Source organism: Passer domesticus, chromosome 3 (assembly GCF_036417665.1).
Source record: "Passer domesticus isolate bPasDom1 chromosome 3, bPasDom1.hap1, whole genome shotgun sequence".
Taxonomy (NCBI): Eukaryota; Metazoa; Chordata; class Aves; order Passeriformes; family Passeridae; genus Passer; species Passer domesticus.
The window spans coordinates 7,052,326-7,072,399 of NC_087476.1; the positions used below are offsets into that span (position 1 = coordinate 7,052,326).

General features: G+C 39.1%; 1 long non-coding RNA gene across 1 annotated transcript; it reads right to left on the reverse strand.

Annotated features, from left to right (window-relative positions):
* Positions 1-14,832: 14,832 nt before the first annotated feature.
* Positions 14,833-18,557, reverse strand: LOC135297882 (uncharacterized). Its single transcript, XR_010359805.1, has 3 exons — positions 18,175-18,557; positions 16,602-16,704; positions 14,833-15,018 (listed from the first exon to the last, which is right to left on the reverse strand). It is a non-coding gene; the product is annotated as an uncharacterized LOC135297882 (long non-coding RNA).
* Between the last annotated feature and the right edge of the window lie 1,517 nt (positions 18,558-20,074).

Genomic DNA, 20,074 nt, shown 5'->3' on the forward strand with positions numbered 1-20,074 from the left:
CATGTGTTTGGCTATCACATAAATTCCAGGAGTGCATGCAGTCTTGACTCAAAGGCGTCAAGAAAGGGTGAATTCATCAATTCTAGTGGTAGTTTGTTCCAGTGATTAATCATGCCTGGTGTAAAAAGCGTGTGGTGCTTTCCTAATTGGAATTTGTCTGCAAGATTAAAGACCCATTTTATATCTGGTATTTCCTCCCAGCAGAGGTTTATGTATTCTGCAACGAAGCCAGGGTTTGAGCTCTGTCTATATGGCACTCTGGCACCATCCCAGCTCCTTATCAGAGTGAGACTAAGGGATATGTCATTCCCCTCCCAACACCCACACTCCAATGTCTTTGTAAACAAAATCCTGGCACCCAAGCAGTATGGAAACCATGGGTCATGACTACAAAAAAATCTCCACTCCTGGGCATTTTCTCCCAGCAGATAAATTAGATGTAACCACGGCATTTTATGTTCATCAGAGAAACAAATTTTGCAAAAAAAATACAATTTTTCAACCACAAAAATAATTGTGTCTTTGCATCATCTTGTAGAGGATTTCAGCGTAAGTTTAAAACTGATTTTATATTAGCACTTTATATTATATTACATTACTAGTCTCACCAGTGCCACGACCCTAGTGAAAATGACCAACTGCCCTCACTTTGTCAACATTTAAAAGATTCTCTGACTGGTTTTCCAATATAACTATAATGGGAGGTCAGATTCTATCACTCTTCTTTTGTGACCATAGTTACTTTCCAGTCTTTGTCTTTCCCTAGGATGTAGTCCCTTCTCTCTTGGTATGATAATTATTCAGTATCCTACTAAATCCTAGTTATTACTGTGGTCTGGAAGAAATCTGCTGAAAAATAATCAGGAAGAGAAGGTAAGATATTTATAATTTGTCTTTAGCTGACTGTCAGAGAGACATTTTGTCTGCAGTACCTCAGAAGTGCTATAATAAAGCCAGGAAAATACAGAGAAGGCTGAAATGGATGAATCCTAGTGTGGACTGCTTTCTTGCTAAAAACAACTAAGGCATGTAGGACTAAGTAAGCTTTGACTTTTCAGCCTGGAAAAGGTTACTCCTGGAGGAAATAAAAATTAATGAATGACAAGGATAGAGTCAATACAAGATTATTGTTTCCTACCTTCTCCAGCATAGGACGAGCTAAGGGTCACCTATTAAAGCTGCTGGGAGACAAGTTCAAATCAAAGGCAAAAGTGATTTTTCTCAGCAAACACAATTAGCTGTGAAGAGCTTGACTATCACAATGGATGTTGGGAATACTACAAGTTTTGTACATGTTCAAAGGAAAACTGGTCAAAACAATATTACACTAAAGTTACTAAATGCATAGAAACTGTACAACTTTTGGGAAATATTAAAGCCTGGTTATATACTAAGGAATCATATTTTTTTAGTCTATTCCTCTAATCTTTTCTATGCATTATTGTGTGTGCATTCTTGTATATAATGTCTTTCATATAAGAGACTTTGTTATGGTTCAAAAGGCCAGTGCATCAGGAGAGATCATCAGCAGACCCTGAGAAATTAAAATGTGCTGCAGTTCAATAGAGCATTTAAATGAATTCTTAGTTTGATTGAATCTTTAGTTTATGCTTATAACTTAATAGAACAGGAAAAGAAACAACTCTCTGCTCAGGTCTTCTAAGGAAGTATTCTGTGTTTATACAACTCATCAAAATACAGACCTGTGTTCTGAAAGGGCCTGCATGGAGAAAGTACATACAGAATTGCCAGTGTTGAGGATGCTGAATTAGAGCTTTAACGTGACACACTGGAGGATGACAACATTCAAATGAAATTGTTTTGTTTTGGTAACATCAGCTGTTAGGTAACAATGTATGTCAGAATAGTACAGGTCACCCTCAGTCTTGGTCAACTAAAGAAATGCACCTTTAAAGAAAATAAAGAACTAAAGAAATGCCTTTAAAGATATCCTAAGGATATGCCTCATATAGCAGCTCCTGGCCCATTTACCTGCACTGCTTTGAGCTGTAATGTGGCACTAATCTTACCAAGGAAACAAACCTGCCAGTTTTAGAACTGGCATTGTTGTCCATGGGGCCATATTTTTTGTCCAGCCAGAGCTGACATTTTGCAACAAGATTTCAGGAAAAGTTAGGGGATGTTTTTAGCTACATACAAGAAAAGTTAGTGTTTTTCCAAAAGCAGATGTGAGCAGACCTGCTGGAAAACTTTTGCCCCAGTGAGGCAGTCTATGAAGGTGAGTAGGACACTTCAAGACATCTCAGGGGAACGAGATTTCTTTGCTAATGTGGGTGAATTTTACCCACATTTAAGGCATTTTATTCCAGGAGAGCTAAATGACCATCTAGGCCCCACAGGTTCATTAATTAGAGATCCAGTGGGACTTCAGGCATTATGGTCACTACAGCAGCTCTCCAGTTTCACACACCTTGTGTAGGTTCTGTGTCAGCCACTGCCACCCCTGGTTCCTCCTGAACACAAATCAATGACTTCCTGTGAAGCTGAGCAGAGCCTGCTCTCACTGACTGCAGCAGGAGCTCTCAGCTTGCCTCAGGTGTTGACCTCCACCTGGCAGCCCCTGCATTCAGGCAGCAACTCCACACCCATGTTCTACCAGCTAAATCTGGCCACTGCATTTAGGAAAGCAGCTCATTTGTCTAAATGTAGAGACACCTGGTGTGTCCTTCCTTATTCAGAACATCCATATGGAGACATTATGCCATTCCAGGAAGTCTCATATGACACGAGATGCTTCTATTTAGGGAACTGAATCAAGCCCTATTTCTCCCAAGCTGATTCCCACCCTAAATGTCAGTTTTATCTACATTAGTACTCTGATAAAGTTCACAAATATATCAGCATGTTTTAAGCTAATATTTAGACCCTAGTTAATTAAAACCAGGTTTTTAATCAGGAATGTTCTTCATTTCCTCTTTATAAATGTTAATATGATTTTGTAAATTGTTCATTTTTATCAGTGTCATGCCAATGCCCAGGATTTTCAAAAGGCTTCTTGCCAAAACAGTTTAGGTACATGGAATAGTGTATCCTGTGATAAGATTCACACAGAATGCTATTCCATTACGAATTCTTTTCTGCAAGGATTTTAAGCCTGCAGGCTGCACTTATAGATAAAAGAGAATCTTGGAAATTAGTAGCATCTAATCCAAAGTATCCTTTTGTATCATTCTAATAACATTGTTTTAAAAGATTTCTCATTTTTATGAGAACTTTGTGAACAAATACTTATAAATTCATGAGCTTTTCCCCCCTCTTAAATCACAAATCAGCAAAAAAAAAAAGGTTTAATTCAAATGACATTTTCCAATGGAAAACTGTCTGGCAAAGAGCATGAACAAAAAAATTGATAAAATTCTCATTCACTCAACTGTTTACTACTTTGCATTGCCATGTTTTCTTCTTTAGAGACACAAAGAATAGTACATTTTGCCCCAGAAGGGAATACAATGACTGATGGCCTCCATCAAGGTTTTGTTGGCTCTCTGTACAAAGCCCAGATTTCACAATATGCTCTACTTGTGGTTATTGAGCCTCTGACAGCTATAACTGTGGAACTGAAATGGGTGATCTGAGTTGTAACAGGTTGTACAACACTTGCTAGGTAATATATTATTCAAATGATGTGATTCTTGAGCAGTCTTAAAAACTGTCAGTGGACTAGACTGGGTATCAGAGGAATAGAACAACACATGTCTGCTCAGTTCTCTGCTGTGCTAAAACATCCTACTTAGCTGGGGTGGCCTTGCTGCCTCACAAGTTAATTTACTTGGAGCTAATTTGAATATATCTATATAGCACTGCATTTTGTAGCAACACCTAACTTGGAGAAAATAACCCTTTCCAGAAATATAGAAACTGATTTTGCAAGCAATGCAGCCAGGAGATTTGGTTTTTCTGGATCTTTCTAGGTGAAATAATTTTTTAGATCTGATTTTCTGAAAGAGCGTTAGAAGACATTTCAGAACTTGAAAAGTCTTTTATTTGTCAACTTGTCATGTGTATAACTGTAAATATGCCCCAATAGTCTGAGAAGATTAAAAGCATTTCCTTAAACTGGAGTTGAAAAGCATTTGTGAGCAATTAAAGAGGAGATACTGGTGCAAGAGACAGATGGAAAATGGCTAAAATCTTGAGCCTGGCATAATATTTTAAAATTATTACATTCTTGTTAAATTAAAGCATCTTTAAAGGACATCTGTTTTGTACAGGGCAAATACTTCTGCTCAGAAAACCATGTCCTTAAGTCAAGGGGCTTGAAATCCAAATGAAAGTCATTCAGTATTTGAGGAATTATGCAGAAACAGTTAATAGGAATATGAAATATTTCTAAATCATGTTCATGAAGTAATTTGTCTAAAACAGATGTCAAAGACAGGGAAAGAAAAAAAGTAATAATCACAATTGTGATCTCTGACTTCTCACATAGCATTGGGCAAAGGATCTTAGGATCTGATTATCTTTTCTACATAAAGTAATATATTTGACAGCTTGGTCTAATGGAAGAGGTCCTTGCCCCTGTCAGGAGGTTTGGAGATAAATGATCCTTGAGATCCCTTCCAATCCAAACCATTCCGTAGTCCTATGATGTAGTGGAGACTAATGCTTGTGTTTCAGTCTTTCAAAACTTTTGGTTTGTGAGATTTTCACTTTTAAAGAATGCTCTGGGCTTTTCTCCTTAAAGGAAGTAAATTCTGTTATTTCTTCTTGTCTAGCTTCAGATCTAGGTGTTGCATCCCCTTAAACATTTTTCCATTGTAATAATTTATCTATAGCCATGAAAAATATTCTCTATCTGTAGGAATAAGAGACAGTGATCCAATCACTTCCTGACTCCTTTGAAATTAGCTAATAGAACAGCTTGTGTTTCTCCCAGAGAGGCCAACCTCACACATCTGTAGCATTCAGTAGCTATTTTATGGGCAAGCTTTTTACTTCTGTGATGCATATGATTCAAAGCTTGTTTATTGTTTTTGTTTAAGAAAAATCTTCTTAAATCTAAGCATCACTCCTGAGATGCAGACAGAGAAAAATGCAAGTTTTGGCATGAATCTCCACTGTGATCGCTACCATAGCTATCTCCGTGACTTCTAGTACTTCAAGCTAGGAATTCAAAGTAGAATTATGCATGCAGACAAAGTTACTTCACCTCTACACTGGGTTGCTGGTTGTAAGGATTTCTGAAAGGCCTGTAACTGTGGAGCAGGTGCTGATCTACAGGTTCCCCACCAGTCACCTGTTCCTCTGAACACACATCAAGGAGGCTTTTTAAGTCTCTGAAGCATTGGGATTTTATTACAAGGAAATGCTTGCCTTGTCCAGGAGCTGTTCCATGTCTAATACACAATCAATAATAAAAGAAAAATAAAGCAAAAATGATTGGGCAGCCTCCTCATCCCATAGCAAATCTGCTGTCTGCAGTAATCTGCATGATAGAAATTCTTCTGTTCTTGCGAGTGCTGATAATGCAGCAGCAGCAAGGAAATGTCATTAACACTTCCACTGAGAGCAGAAAATCCCATACAGATGGATCCTCACTGCCTTGGTGAAAGATTTTAAATATCTCATTGTTTATATCCAGCTCCTACCAGCATATCTGATCAAAATGATGTTACAGTAGCAAAATACAGAGTATTTTTTTCTTTCTTCTGAAAAGAATCAGTGCCAGGAAATAATAGGGGGAATAAGTCAAACTATGGCAAGACAACAAAGTCTTTACACAGACCTTCCAGAATGTGCTGAAGTGCTGATTAAGAGAAACACTTAAGCTTTACTTGATTCCTTTTTTGAGACAAAGGGGTTTAATCAGGAGCTGTAAGTATACCCAAAAGTCTAATGCTTCCCTGACCACTCTGCTGAAGAGATTGCCATGAAAACTTTAGCTTGCAGAGAAACTTGACACTTTTATAAAAGGTATACTTGGAAGGATTGCCTGGTTTTCTGTCCTTTAGAATCATAGCATGGTTTGGGCTGGTAAGAATAATTATTTATAGTAAAAGGTAAGAGGGATATATCCATGCATTTAAAAAGTTTACACATCAAGTTCTTCAGTTTTAACTGAGATATAATGACCATGAACACAGGTATAAAATTTGAGAAAGGATGAGTTAAAACATGCAGTCTATCAATTTTGGCAGAAAGTCTTCAGGATCAGTCTCCTGAGAGAGAAGTGTTGCATGTTTTTCTGTATGGTATATTTATATCATAGCTAGGTGACAGTGACAGCAGAAGGTTTTGGGGTTTTTCTTTTTCTTTGCCATCTTGGGGAGACCAGAAAATGTTCAGATAGACACAACAAGAATTTTTTTAAAACCTTTTTTTCTCTTTGTCATTTCAGTTTCTTTCCTTGTAAACATTCACCTCCTGTCTTCCCTTAGAATCACACCTGCACTTTTTATTTTAAGAAATAAAGGTATGCCTTTTGTGTAGGGTAGTTCTTTCCAACATCCACTTTGGCTGCTTTTCACTTTTTCTTCTGACCTGTGCTCCTCAGAAGTAAAACAGAACCTTCAGGCAAAGTCCAGGTGAAGTTAAATCTGCTTTTACAAAACTCAGGGCAGGTTTAGTCAGGGAGTTTGAAGGGGGAAAAGCTAAGCTGTATTGTCTCTTTTGAAATCACATCCACAAATGGAGCAGCCAAGGTAGAGAAACATAAAATCTCCTTCAGAAGAGTTAAATCTGCCAGGATAGAAATGCAAGGCCCAATCCTGAGTTAATGTAAATCAGCATTGACAGTAAACACAGTTATGATCCACTCCAGTATCTCCTTCCATCTCCTGACTTTCCCTTAGGGAACTTGAGTTGTAAATGCTCATGACATTAATTCCTCTCTTTCTTCCTCAAAACAAGTCCAAATAGTCTTATAAGATCTTAAGCAATGGTTACCTTCTTCTTCAAGTACGATTTGAAATCTTGATGCTATAAACACCAGAAAATGCAGTGCATTGCTCAGGTTTGCAGATGACAGCTGGAGTTATTTCTTTGTCCCCATCCTAATCTTTCTCCATTAGCTCAAAAAAAGAAAAAAAAGACACCCAAAAAACAGAAAAAAAAAAAAGAAAAGAAAAAAAAAGAAAAAAATGGTGAATCATACCTTCCAACCCACAACTTAAGCAGCATACTTTTCCCATTATATTGATTCATTGAAATGTTTGATCCATCTCACACAAAAGCCTAAGGTCAATGGTAACTTCTGTATGTCTCAAGACTGTTTAGCAGAAAAACATATTTCTTTTGCAGTATTTTTTGCAGTTTCCAGTATCACTAATAAAATAGAAAACTCTTCAATCAGAGATGAGCCAGAGAAACAATCTTGCTCTGCCCCAGTCTGTGCTCTGATTCCACTTGACACCCACAGGCCCTACCAGGCATTTTCAGAAATGCTTTAAGAGAAGAAATGAAAGAGATAGGAAAAAAGCCCTCCCTGCTTATTCTATACTTCCATAATAACTTCTAAGGGAGCCATTCCTAATGCACTGTGCTCCCAGACTGTCAGGATATTGAAAGGGGAATATGCAGACCACAGGAAACTCAGTCCAAATATCTCAAAAAAAAAAAAAAAAAAAAAAAAAAAAAAAAAAAAGACTTATTTGAGATTCTGCTGGCAAGTGCAAATTATAGAATAGGAGCTGAATACTTGGCACTCTTTTCCTGACTGTAATTTGCTGCTTTTGACTAGTCTGCTATTTGCTTCCCCACAACCCATGGGATTCCTCTGGCTAAAACATTGCTTCTAACCTGGATTGCTATTTTATTAACCTTCTCCTTTATCTAATGACAGTCTGTCATGTTCTGGGATGCCAGAACAATGTTTGCCTGATAAGATGTCTCCTGGGAAAACAGGAAGTTATAAGGGATAAAAGCATACAAAAATGGCCAGCTTCAGCAAAAGCTGCTGCTCTTTGGACCTCCCTTAATTAATATGTGCTCTTCCCTTGGTGCATTTGTGCTGCCACAAATGTCATTATTTCCAGTTTATTAAGATGCCTGCAAAGAGAAACCTGATGTCTTGTATATCTTTCAGATTGGCAGTAAGAAAAATAAAGTATTCTTGGAGGAGGAGGAAGAATAAGCAAAGAGTTTACGGACTGCAGCTTTGAGTTACATGTTTTCATTTGGACATATTATCTGGAAATATTCTAGTACCAGAACTCTGCTATGAGCAATCTGTCTTCATTGTGCATATTTAACATGCATGGAGAGAGCAATAGCTTGTGATTTTTCCCTTGGACTTCCTCATTTCATTTCTTTCCATTAACTCCTTTACAGCTTGCAACACAAAATAGATATTCCTTTGGCACATTCTTTTTCTGTCTTCTCAGCCATCACTGGATTTGCTCCTGAAGAGAGAATTTCCTGACCAATAAATAAACTTTCTTTGGACAGCAGTATGAAACACAGGTGTGAAATGCAGAGAAAATGTCATATATTTCAATTTGGACATTCTTCATTTTAGTGACTAAGTCAAATTTTGATTCCCAACTCATACATCAGTCATTCCTATTTTAGGTTCAAGTACTTAAGAGTTTAATATGGACCATGTGAGAATCCCCTGAGGAAATCAGAAGGCAATTTATTTAATGAATGTATCACCATCATCACTGTAATAGGCAGTTTCCTATTGATTAAAATATGAAAATATCTTATGTCTTTCTTGCCTCACTGTCATCACATGGATTTCCAGGATTTCACCTGTCCTAACACCAGCTATGTTATATCATGGTTCACATAAAGCTCCTTATCTTTGGTATTTTTTTGATATCTCTTTAGACTAAGAATCTCAGGTGAAAATTAATTTTATCTTCTTCATAGTACATAAAATCACCAAAAAAGTTCTGACAAAAAAAGTTCCAATAATTTCAGATACTGAATATTTTTTTTAACATTTCAGCAAACAGCCCTCTCAGTTAACTGAATCATTTCCCCCATAAATTCTACAGACTTTCTATTAAGTCTGGGATGTGCTTTTTGGTTGTTTTCATTAGTTTCTGGTGTTGGGTTGGATATTTTTGTGCTGTTTTTTGGTTTGCTTTTTAATGAAATAAACTATTAAGCCAGGAACAGATTGTGAAATAGCAATATAAACAATTTAATTTCATCTCTTCTTCTTTCTCCTTTTCATGATTGACGTGTCTTTATTGCAAGGTCTTTATTTCTGTATGTCCTCTGAGCTGGGTAGACTCTGTATAGCTATAACATGTCTAATTAAGCAAAGCCAATGCCATATCAGCCAGAAATCTCCCAGGTAGATGGATCAAGTGGTGTCAGCTCTAGCCCAAGGGTACTGCTACCTTGGAGGCACATTGATTAGATTTTACAGCTCATTACTTAAAATCAGGAGAAATATAATCTTCAAGTAAACTGTTTGCAGCTTAATTTCCCTACATAATTAACTATTCTTCCCCAAGAAGGGCAGATCCTTCTTGCCACATGGTCTTTTCATTGCTATTAAACTATTTATTGAGGTAGTGTGCATGGGAAGCTCAGCTAATTGTAAACAGCTGAATCCTAATGTGACTTTGATAGAAGTAAGGCTTAGTGACAGAGTGCTGGCAATTTTTTAACTGGAACTAAACTCTATCATCCTATTTTAATTCAGAGGATAAATTAAATGCCAATCTGAATGCCTGCATCTGTTACAATAGCCTGTATTCAATAAAGGTGGTTGAGAAAGCAGACAGAAAAGAACATCACGCTTCTCCAGGCTTGTCTTTGGAAGTGCCATGACTCTAATTGTTCAGGAATGTTTAGTGTGCTTCAGATAGAGAGCTGATGTCATCTGGTGAGGCATCTCTGCCCACCTATGGCCTCCTGATGCAGGAGCTACTTATTTCTGGAGAGAGGGGAATTGGTTGTGGTGGAAAATTGTGGGCAAAAACCCAGTTTCATTTCCTGAGAAAGCTGCCAGGTGAAGGAGGGACCTGTGATGGCAGGATCTGGAGAGCTACCAGCAGCAGGTTGGCTCTCTACCTGCCAGAGTGTCTGGATGTCCACCTGCCACTGAGCAGAGCCCAACAGTAAACTATTTACTTAAACTGTTCTCATTTCAATTTTCAAATCCTACTAAGTGTGAAATAGCATTAGATTTGCAACAAAGGAGGTGTCAGACTGCTAATGTTCATAGCTAGATGTACACAAGGATGCAAATGCACCTCTAACACACAGCTTCCACCGTGCTGTCCCAGGCAGCTTGGGCATCAGTTAACCATAAAAAAGTAAAATTTATCTTTCAGCACTCTCAGTTGACACTGCAAATAGACTGAAAAACACAATGACAGCTTCTAGTCCTTGTGCAGAACTTATCCCGTAGTATCTTCACAGCTAGAGAAAAGAGGAAAATGCTGTGTGGGCAGGAAACTGAGGGTTGTTACAGGACAGTTCCAACACATTTTTATGTTCCAACTTTGAATGCAAATATCTTAATAGTCCTCCTTAACAGAAACCATGTCTCTATAATTAGTAGACAAATATCAGGATGTCACGACACTCTTCAATTTTCTCCTATTTTTTTTTTTTTCCTTAAGAAGGAAATTATACTGTATTTCTAGAAAAGAAATAAGAAAGCCGATGTCAGGAAAAACAATGAATTTGTAACATAATTCAGGTAGGAAACAACTAGAACGCCTTTTACTCCTCATCACACAGAAAGCTCAGTCAGCAGATTGGATAGGATTGCAGAAATCCAAGTGCATGCACCTTCATTAAAAAGCCTTCATGTAAGCCTGTACATTTGTTAATAAGGCCTCAAGACAGGTGAGCATGAGCAGGCACCTCATGCTGCTGAACAGGGCCAGGCACAAGCACATTCTTACAATTAAGGGTGTTCTTGCAGAAGTTTGTTCTGCTGGGATATCCTCACAGCCTTCATTATAAACTTGTGTTGCAGACATGAATCTAAAGGCACAGAAAATTAAGATAAATGCTCTGTTAGAGACAGAAAAGACAAACTGAGAACAAGAGCCTTAATGTGCACAGGGTTTTATTTCTGCCTGCTCAGGCCCTGGTTTGGTCCTCTGTTGGGAGAATTACAAGGTGCAGTGCCTCCTGCACAACCCCAGCCTCAGCCCAATGATTTCCTACTTATTTCTGTTCCAAGACTTAAGACCAAAAGTGACAAGCATAGTCTCTTTCTTCACAGCTGCATAAGCAGGCTCATGACAACTTAGGAAATAAGAAAAATATGTGCTTTTGCTATGACTGTACAAATATAAAATACTTCTTTTTTCTTTGTTGTAAATTTCCATAACAGAGATCTTAAGAATCAGAGCTGGCTGACAGGAACATTTTATTTTTACAAATGTGAGTTTTGCAAATGTGAGGACAGAGTGTCCATTCTCGTCATAGAAACATTCAACATCTTTCTTTGAAGGACAGAAAAGTTGCCATGAGGTTGGGTCCAAAAATAAGTAAAGTATTAATATTTTTAATCATCAGATTTTTATCAAATAATTGTATCAGTATTACTTGGAAATCAAGAAGAGAGGGAGGTCCCTGAGGGAACATTTGTGTAACTCATCTGGCCCCATTCCTTTGTTGTATCAGTAACAAGGTCCTGCTGAGCTCCCATTTCTGTCCTCAGATTTAACCTTCAGCCTCTTTTCTTTATTTGTGCTGTTCATGTGTTGTCCAAGACCTGTGGGGCCCCACCTTGAATTCTGCATCCAACTCTGGGGTCCCCAGCACAGGGACCTCTTGGGGTGAGGCCATCAAGATGATCAGAGGGATGGAGAAGCTCTCCCACGAGGAAAAGCTGGGAGAATTGGGATTGTTCAGCCTTGGAAAGAGAAGCTTCAGGTGACCTAACTGTGGCCTTCCAGTACCTGAACAGAACCAACAAGAGAGATGGAGAGGGACTTTTTACAGGAATCATGAATGACAGGACAAGAGGCAGGATCTTCAGACTGAAAGAGAGCAGGTTTAGATTGGCTGTTAGGAAAAAATCAGTTACTGTGATGGTGGTGAGGCCCTGGCACAAGCTGCCCAGAGATGCTGTGGATGCCCCATCCCTGGAAGTGCTCAAGGCCGGGTTGGATGGGGCTTTGAATGATTTGGCCCATTTAAAGTTCTCCCTGCCCATGGCAGGGAGTTGGAAGAAAATTATCTTCAAGGTCCCTTCCAACCTGTGATTCCATCATTCTGCAATTCTGTGAAGATCACAAATCCATTAAATGTTTGCACATTGCAAACCCTAAAATCTGTGCTTATGCTCCTCACAGCCACGTTAGGATGATGGTCCCCTGCCTACCTGGAGAAGTGTGGGGAGCTTTTTTCTTAATACTTTTTTCACAAGTGTGAAGTAGTCCTGCAGTCCCTGAATTCCAGAAAAACTGAGGAAATGTTACCTTTTCCAATGTCCAAAACCAACTGAAAACCAGAGACACATAAATGCTTTATGGATTTTGGAGCATCAAGGACTGGAAGAAATTTACTTCAAATTCAAAATGACAAATCTCTCTATGAATAAATATATATATATTTTAAAAAGAGAGATCTGGGACTAATAATAACAGTAGCATTATTCTTTCAAAATGAAAGCACACAAAAGTTGCACAAATAACTTTTGGCCACCTATGCAAATGTAGAAGAATGGCTTAAATTCACAGAAATGTCATTGAGTGCCTAAGTCTATAACAGATGGGTATGTTCTTATTACATTGTGTATTTGTCTGCCTATCTGCATATACATAAAATAAATATATTTTAATAACAAGAAAAAAAGACCCAAACACCATTCATAATTGGAAGTCCTGTTTCTGTGATGTTTCTGTTTCTGTTTTATGTTTCTGTGGTAACTGACCCAACAAGGCTTTCTATGCCCATGTTGTTGCTCTATTATTTTCTTGATCTGTACATGTGAAAAAGCAATTTGTCTGAGGTGGCCTGGTCTTTCTACTTCAAATGTGTTATTTATCTAAATTCCTGTATATAGATTTTGAAGTATCTCAGGCTGTGAGTAATTTTTAACAAGTGATATTACTTGCACAGAAATGAACTGAAAGGTAAAAACTTTTCTCATAGATGTTAAATTTGACAGTGGCTGTGCCTGACGATTCAAAGGGTAGTTCAGCAACTGAATGATTATGAAAAATAATAGAACTGGCTTCCAGAGCACTCTCAGTTGTGATTTGAGTTCAGTCAAGTGACCAGAAGGAGTTAGATGACAGTTTAATTTCAGGAGAACAGACGTTCACAGCACAAAACCATTACCAAAACTTACAGGAACGAGATTCATCTGAAAAAGGTGAAGGACTTAATGGATTTGGAACCTGTGCTACCTCTGGGTCAAGCCAAAAGTGCCCTGAGGAGAAGCTTGAGCTGTCATGGGGAATAGGAGACTTTGATCTCCAGGGCTGTATCAATCTTCAATCAGCACTGAATTAACAAGAACAATTCAGAAGCAAAGTGAAGGCTTCTGGGCTCTTATCACAGCCAGTCCCCTGTGACCTTCACAAAAAAAGCTAGGCTGGAAAAAATAGTTGTGTAATGAAGGCTGCACAAGGGAAAGTGATGCAATAGCTAAACTTTAGAGGACAGCACAGGTCTGTAGTCCCTGCTGAAAGGGAATCCAATCAAAAACAGCCAGGGGACACCCAGTGGAGGAGATGGATAGCTGATGACCTCTGCTGCTTTTGACAGTAAATGTCATTGTTTGCTAACAAAAAAGATCAAAAGTCCCTGCTAAGTTGCTTTGGAGTACTTCTGCTTGCTGTTCTCAATCAGTTCCCTATTTTCACTGCATTTATTGTGATCTGTTGAGGCTGTTGCTGCCTTTTGGAAGGGGTGCAGGTCTCTGGTATAAGCACACACCTTTTTGCCAGGTTTCATCCTGCTGAAGTTTAGCTCTTGAATAGGCTGGAAATTATTTCTACGTTTGTCTGTGACATGAACACATACTCATCATGGACAAAACCACTTAAATGTGAATGTTTGCATTCAAATTCTACATAAATAAATAACGTGTGCTTGGAAGATGCTTAGATTCCTCTTTTTTTTTTTTTTTTTTTTTTTTTTGGTCCACCATCTATGGATGTATGGAGAGGGCTATTCCAAGTTATGAGAGTCTCCAGCCTTCCTACTCTATGACTACACTAAAAGCTGCTGTTTACCATAATTTTGACCTTTCTTGAAACAAAATGTAAATCAAGTTCTGTTGCAGCCCTCCCTGGCAGCTGTAACTGCCTCACAGCTTCTTTTATTTGTGGTCAGCTTCCCATGCTGTAGTTCCCAGTGTCAAATCCCTGAGCCATCCCAGCTGGCATAAGGCCACATGGGAAAACAGGAACACAGAGCTGCTCACTCACTTTTGTTGTGTCTAGGCTGGTAATCAATGTGCTATTTCTAGTGCTAGTTCTCAGGGATATTTTCCCTGCAGATTTCCATGAGAGGTGGAAAGTCATCAGAAATGTGCATCTTCCCCTCAGATGCACCTGATCCCACAGGAATCCTGAGTGACAGCAGGAGAAGGATGAATCCCCTGTGATGATCTGGCTGTACATGCTCATCCCTTGATTCCTGAAGACCTGGGAAGTGTTGGGCTTTTTCTGAGGTGCAATGATCCCCCTGGATTCAAACACACCTGCAGTAACCTACACAGCACAGCTGGGACATGACCTTGGAGGCCAGAGACACAGAGTTCTGTTGTACTTCACAGCCCTGCTGTTTCCAGCCTGGACTGATGGAAGCAAAGGTCCAATTTCTCTTCCCCAAAGGCTGGTTACCTCCAAGGTAAATCACAGAAGCAGAGAATGGGTAAGGTTGGAAAGGACCACAATGGGATGTCTCTGGCTCCTCAAGAATAGGGGAGCCACTGTGTTTGGATTATAGTGGTGGGTTGTGCTTTTCCTCCTCCACAAAGGTTTATTTTTTACTGGGATGGTGTTAATGTCAGTTCATGTCAGATTGTTTCACTCTCTCAGAAGACTCAATGTGGGCATCAGTGCAGCACCTCACCTGATTCATGACAGTGAATTCTCCTGCACAAACACCATATACACAGACCTAAAAAAAAAAAAGAAAAGTATTATAATGGAGACCTTGGCAGCTGCTACCTAGATCTCAGGGCTGGAGAAACCTTAATCAACCCCTGAGCCTGCTGTGATAAACACTGCCACTCTCCAGCTTCCTGTGAGGTATGTGTCAGTGCTCAGCCATTGTACATAAGATGTTTGAGAGCATAAGGCACCAATATAGATCAGTCCTGACCAGAACAGGACCATCTACCAGGTGAAAATTGCACTTGAAATAAAACTGATTTTCCTGTCCTGCAAATTTTTAAAAGTGTTGTTAAATGTTTTAGTGGTGTTAATAAATGATGCTTAAGGCACTTAGGAGAGAATAACAATCTGTGCTGTTATACTAATAATGTATACTTTTAATCTCTTATGCAGCAGAACATGAGAAAGCAAAGTTTCTCTTTGCTCAGGGCTTCAGCTAGCATTGTAATATTATTAGATAAAATGTTGAACAGGGAAGAGGCTAATTATTATTATCCTCAAACAGTTGCACATCATGTGCTGAGCTCCACAATAAATTAGGAGATTATAGCAGTAACAATCCAAGTAAAAGTGCTGCTTTTATTCATTTTCAGGTTTTGAGAATTTATAGGTCATCTCTTTTGGTTTTTCTGTGTAACCACGAAAACTAAAGTGTTTTTGTCATCACTAGATTGCAGGAACTGGAGCTATTTGCAAAACAGACAACATTTTGGAACTCACACTGCCAATAACATATTCAGAGGGCAATGATTGAAAGCTGAAAATGGGCAGGTTTTGATTAGATGTTAGGAAGAAATTCTTTACTCAGAGGATGGTGAAACACTGGCACAGGTTGCCCAGAGAGGTCATGACTTCTCCATCCCTGGAAGTGATCAAGGCCAGGTTGGATGAGGGTCTGAACAATCTGGTCTGGTAAATGGCATCCCTGTCCATGGCAGCAGGTTTGGAACAAGATCTTTAAGGTTCCTTCCAACACAAACCATTCTGTGATTTCATGGTTCTATACTCATGCAGACTGACACAAGAGCCAGAACTATTTGAATGAGTGAAAGTGCTGGTGTAGTAACTCAGTTGCAGAAGAAAGTCCAGTTTGTTTGTGCAACTATAGATTTATATGAGGGTATTTGAAACAAATCAAGTAAATCAATTAAACGAATTAATAAGAGTGCATGAGAGATCGCAACTAAGTAAATCAGAAAAAATAAATGAAGACAGGAAAGCGAAGCCGGCTTTCATTCAGTTTGATATTGTAGACAATACTAATCCAGGATGGTGAATGTCAAACTTGGCCTGTGAGGGTCAGAACAACACAGCACCTCCCTGAATCACACTGTGAGTCAATATAATCTACTGCACAATGCCATTCTTTGCAGTTGCGTCCCAATGTCCCCTTCTTTAACGGGAACAATTAAAACTGGATCTTTAACTTACCCCTACATATTCTTTACACCACTGGGCACTGAATGAATGTAGAGCAGCCATTAACACAGGACATCTACCAAATACTTTAAGCTGTTTGACTGTACTCATCAAGATCTGTGAGACAGGTGACGCTGCCGAAAGATCAATTAATCTTACCAATCTTACCTCTTTAAAAGGTAGCAGTTAGCTGCAGAATCACTTTCTCTTTGCTGGTTGATGGTGGAGCAGATCAATCCATTGCCACTCAGCTCAGCTGAGCCAGGGTGGGCTGTCAGACCAGAGCAGAGTAGAATCTGATCCTCCAGAACCATAAGAATTTCTATGCTGTAAGAATTTCCCTAGTAACAAACCAAGCCAATCTCATGAACATTACTTTGAACTCAAGATCTTGAGAATGTTGGAATAGATCCAAGCAGAATGTTTCACCCACATTTTGCTTTTTTGGTTTTAAGAGGTGCGGGGAGGGGGTAATACAACAAAGAAAAAAATAATTTGCTGTCCAAGGAGGGACTACATTCTTTAGAAAACTTTGAGACCCATGAAATTAAATTTTCTGGATTTGTGGTTTTATTTTGTTTTTCTTTGTGTTTCTTTTTTCTGGTTGGAGTTTGATTTTATTTGATTTTGTTTTGTTTTCACGTAGGAAATTTGTTAGAATAGCAACTAGGACAGGTTTGATGCTTGATAAATTGACTTTCTTTTTTTTTAAGAAAATATTTTCTCCAAGATTTCCTACCCATCTTAAGTCTTCTTCTACTCTTAGCATCAAAAAAGATAGTGTGATACTCTTTCACCCATCTGAATCATATCTAAAGTTGAATCCCAGGTGATACCACATAATGCATGCTGTGACCCAGGGATCAATGACACATCCTTCTATTCGTGTAATAGAAATGCTCTGGATTTATTTGGATGTATTCTCTGTCCTCTCTCTCAAGAGGGCATTCTATTCCTTGTATTTCACAATATCCACATGCTGCTGTGTTCTGACCACAGAACATGTTCCTCTTATCCCAGTCAGCTGCATTATGTTGGGACACCATTAAATATTTACCTTCTGCAGCATAATGCAGCACTTAAACACTAAACTTGCCATTTCTGCCAGACAAACATAAACCATAGCAGGGCTTACAAAGTTATAAGTTCCAGATGGTGATGAATAAGTAATGTTGCACCCTGGGCCTAATTGCTCTAAGTTTTTAGATACCTGCAAACCATCAATTATACATTACAAGTGCTGCTCCTTAATTGTTTCTTGCTGGCACTTCAAAAGAAAATGTAGCACAACAATGGCACTGTGTTGCAGGGAATTTCTCTTTGAAAAGTATTTCTTTGCCGTTGCTAGATTTTTAAAATAGTCTCTGGCTCTGAACGAAGTTTCCAAAGCTGGCATTGAAAAAGTTTCCTGAAGATGAAAAAAAGGGAGTCCTCACTGCCTGCTTTATGATAAAAATGGGAATTTACTTGCTGCATGACACTCATTTTGCCTAATATATAATCCAATAAGAGGCTGGGCACTGTGCTTCCCTTATTAGTGACTTTCACAGTTTTATCCAATTAACTTGGAATTTTACACTAAATCAGACTCCACCAGCAGCAGAAATAATGACTACTGAGTGTTCCATAGTTCACTGTATCCTTCCTGCTCCCATGTTCCCAGCCTGGCTGCAAGCTCAGCAGGGATTAGCTGCCCCCATCCTTCACAAATCAGCAGATTTGTCTTGCCTGGTGAGCTCACTTGTATTTCTGCTCATCTTGACACAGCCCTGTCCCATTGCAAATGCACCTCTCCCAGGAGCTGGGGGCACTTGCAGAAGACCTCTAGTGAGAACCATTCTGACCTCCAGCATCCTGTGTTTGCCTCCCCTCAGTGAGCACTGACCCAAACAAACCCTGGCAATGGCTGGGAATTAGTATGGGCAAGAAACTGCTCTCAGAATAAACTTGTAGGTGGCCATCTTCCTTGGAGATTGAGAAGTTTAATAGCTCAGAGAAAAGCTCTTCCAGGCCAGCTAGCCATGGAGCCAGAGAATAGAATCATAGAAATAGAGAATGAATCACAGAAACACAGAATCAAAGAAAATAGAAACATAGAATCAATCACAGAATCACAGACTCAGAATCATGGAATCACAGAATCATAGAATCATAGAAGATAGAACATAGAATCATAGAAACACAGAATCTTAGAATCATAGAATAGTTTGGATTGGAAGGGACCTTTAATGGTCATTTAGTCCAACACCCCTGCAAAGAATAGGGATATCTTCAGCTGGATCAGGTTGCTCAGAGCCCTGTCCAACCTGATCTTGAGTGTCTTCAGGGATGAAACACCTGCAACATCTCTGGGCAATCTGTGCCAGTGTTTTACCACCTTCACTCTAAAAAAATTTCTTCTCTAATCTAAATCAACCCTTTTTTAGTTCAAAACCAATACCCACAGGCTCTGTTGAAATCTTGTCCTCATCTTTTCTATAGGCTCATTCAGGTACTGAAAAGAGGCAGTAAGTTCTCCCCTGAGCCTTCTCTTCCCCAGGCTGCACGACCCCAACTCCCTCAGCCTGTCTTTCCGGGAGGGGTGCTCCAACCCTCTGAGCATCTTGGTAGCCTCCTCTGGACTTGATCAACTTAATTTTAACTACAGCAAAGATTGGAAGACGGCAAAACAAAATCCTAGTGTGATGAACATAAAACCTCCTTTCTGCTGAGAAAATAAATTTCACAGAGTTATTGAAACAGAGAATAAAATCAGAACAAAATACTTCACCTCCTGCTACCTTCATCTTGCCAGATTTAATGACAGGAAAAATAAACACAATTTTAAAAATCACTCTGCCAGAATAAAATGCTGTAGTGATTAGGATACCTGCAGCGTGGACCTGCTGGCTGATTAGGGTCAGTTCAAAAATTGGTTTCTTCTCAGGGAATTCACTGATAAATTGGACTAAGGAAATGTCCATGTCTTGGTCTCCACATCAACATCCTTGTCACTGCCACAGCTCTTGGATTCTTCATAGTAACTTGGGAACAAATATTTATTTCAGTGAATTTTTCTGCTGTTTGGTGTCCTAGGAAACACCTTTAGAACAAATGCTTGGGCTTCTAGCTGAAGTCAGACAAATTATTCTCATCAGAATATTAGACTACTTGAATGTCTACTTATTTTAAAGCTGAGTTCCAATGTCAACACTGCCATCTTGTCTCCATACTGTTTATTAGTGATCCAAAAGAGCACAGGAGCATAATAAAAACAAAAAAAAAGTAGGTGTTTTTGCAATTAGCTGCAGCTCCTTTAGTGTCTTCATAATAAATTTTGTCAGGAGAAAATGAACATTCATCAGGGAGAAACCTTAATTATTACTTAAGCATTCCTCTACTAATATATAGCATCTGCCCTGCATATGTAGACAGATGTCGAATATTTTTGTGCATTGCTGAGTTTTTTGTTGACATTTGCAATTTTACTATGAATGAATTCCTCTCCTCTCCTCTCCTCTCCTCTCCTCTCCTCTCCTCTCCTCTCCTCTCCTCTCCTCTCCTCTCCTCTCCTCTCCTCTCCTCTCCTCTCCTCTCCTCTCCTCTCCTCTCCTCTCCTCTCCTCTCCTCTCCTCTCCCCTCTTCATAGAACAGAGAGCCTG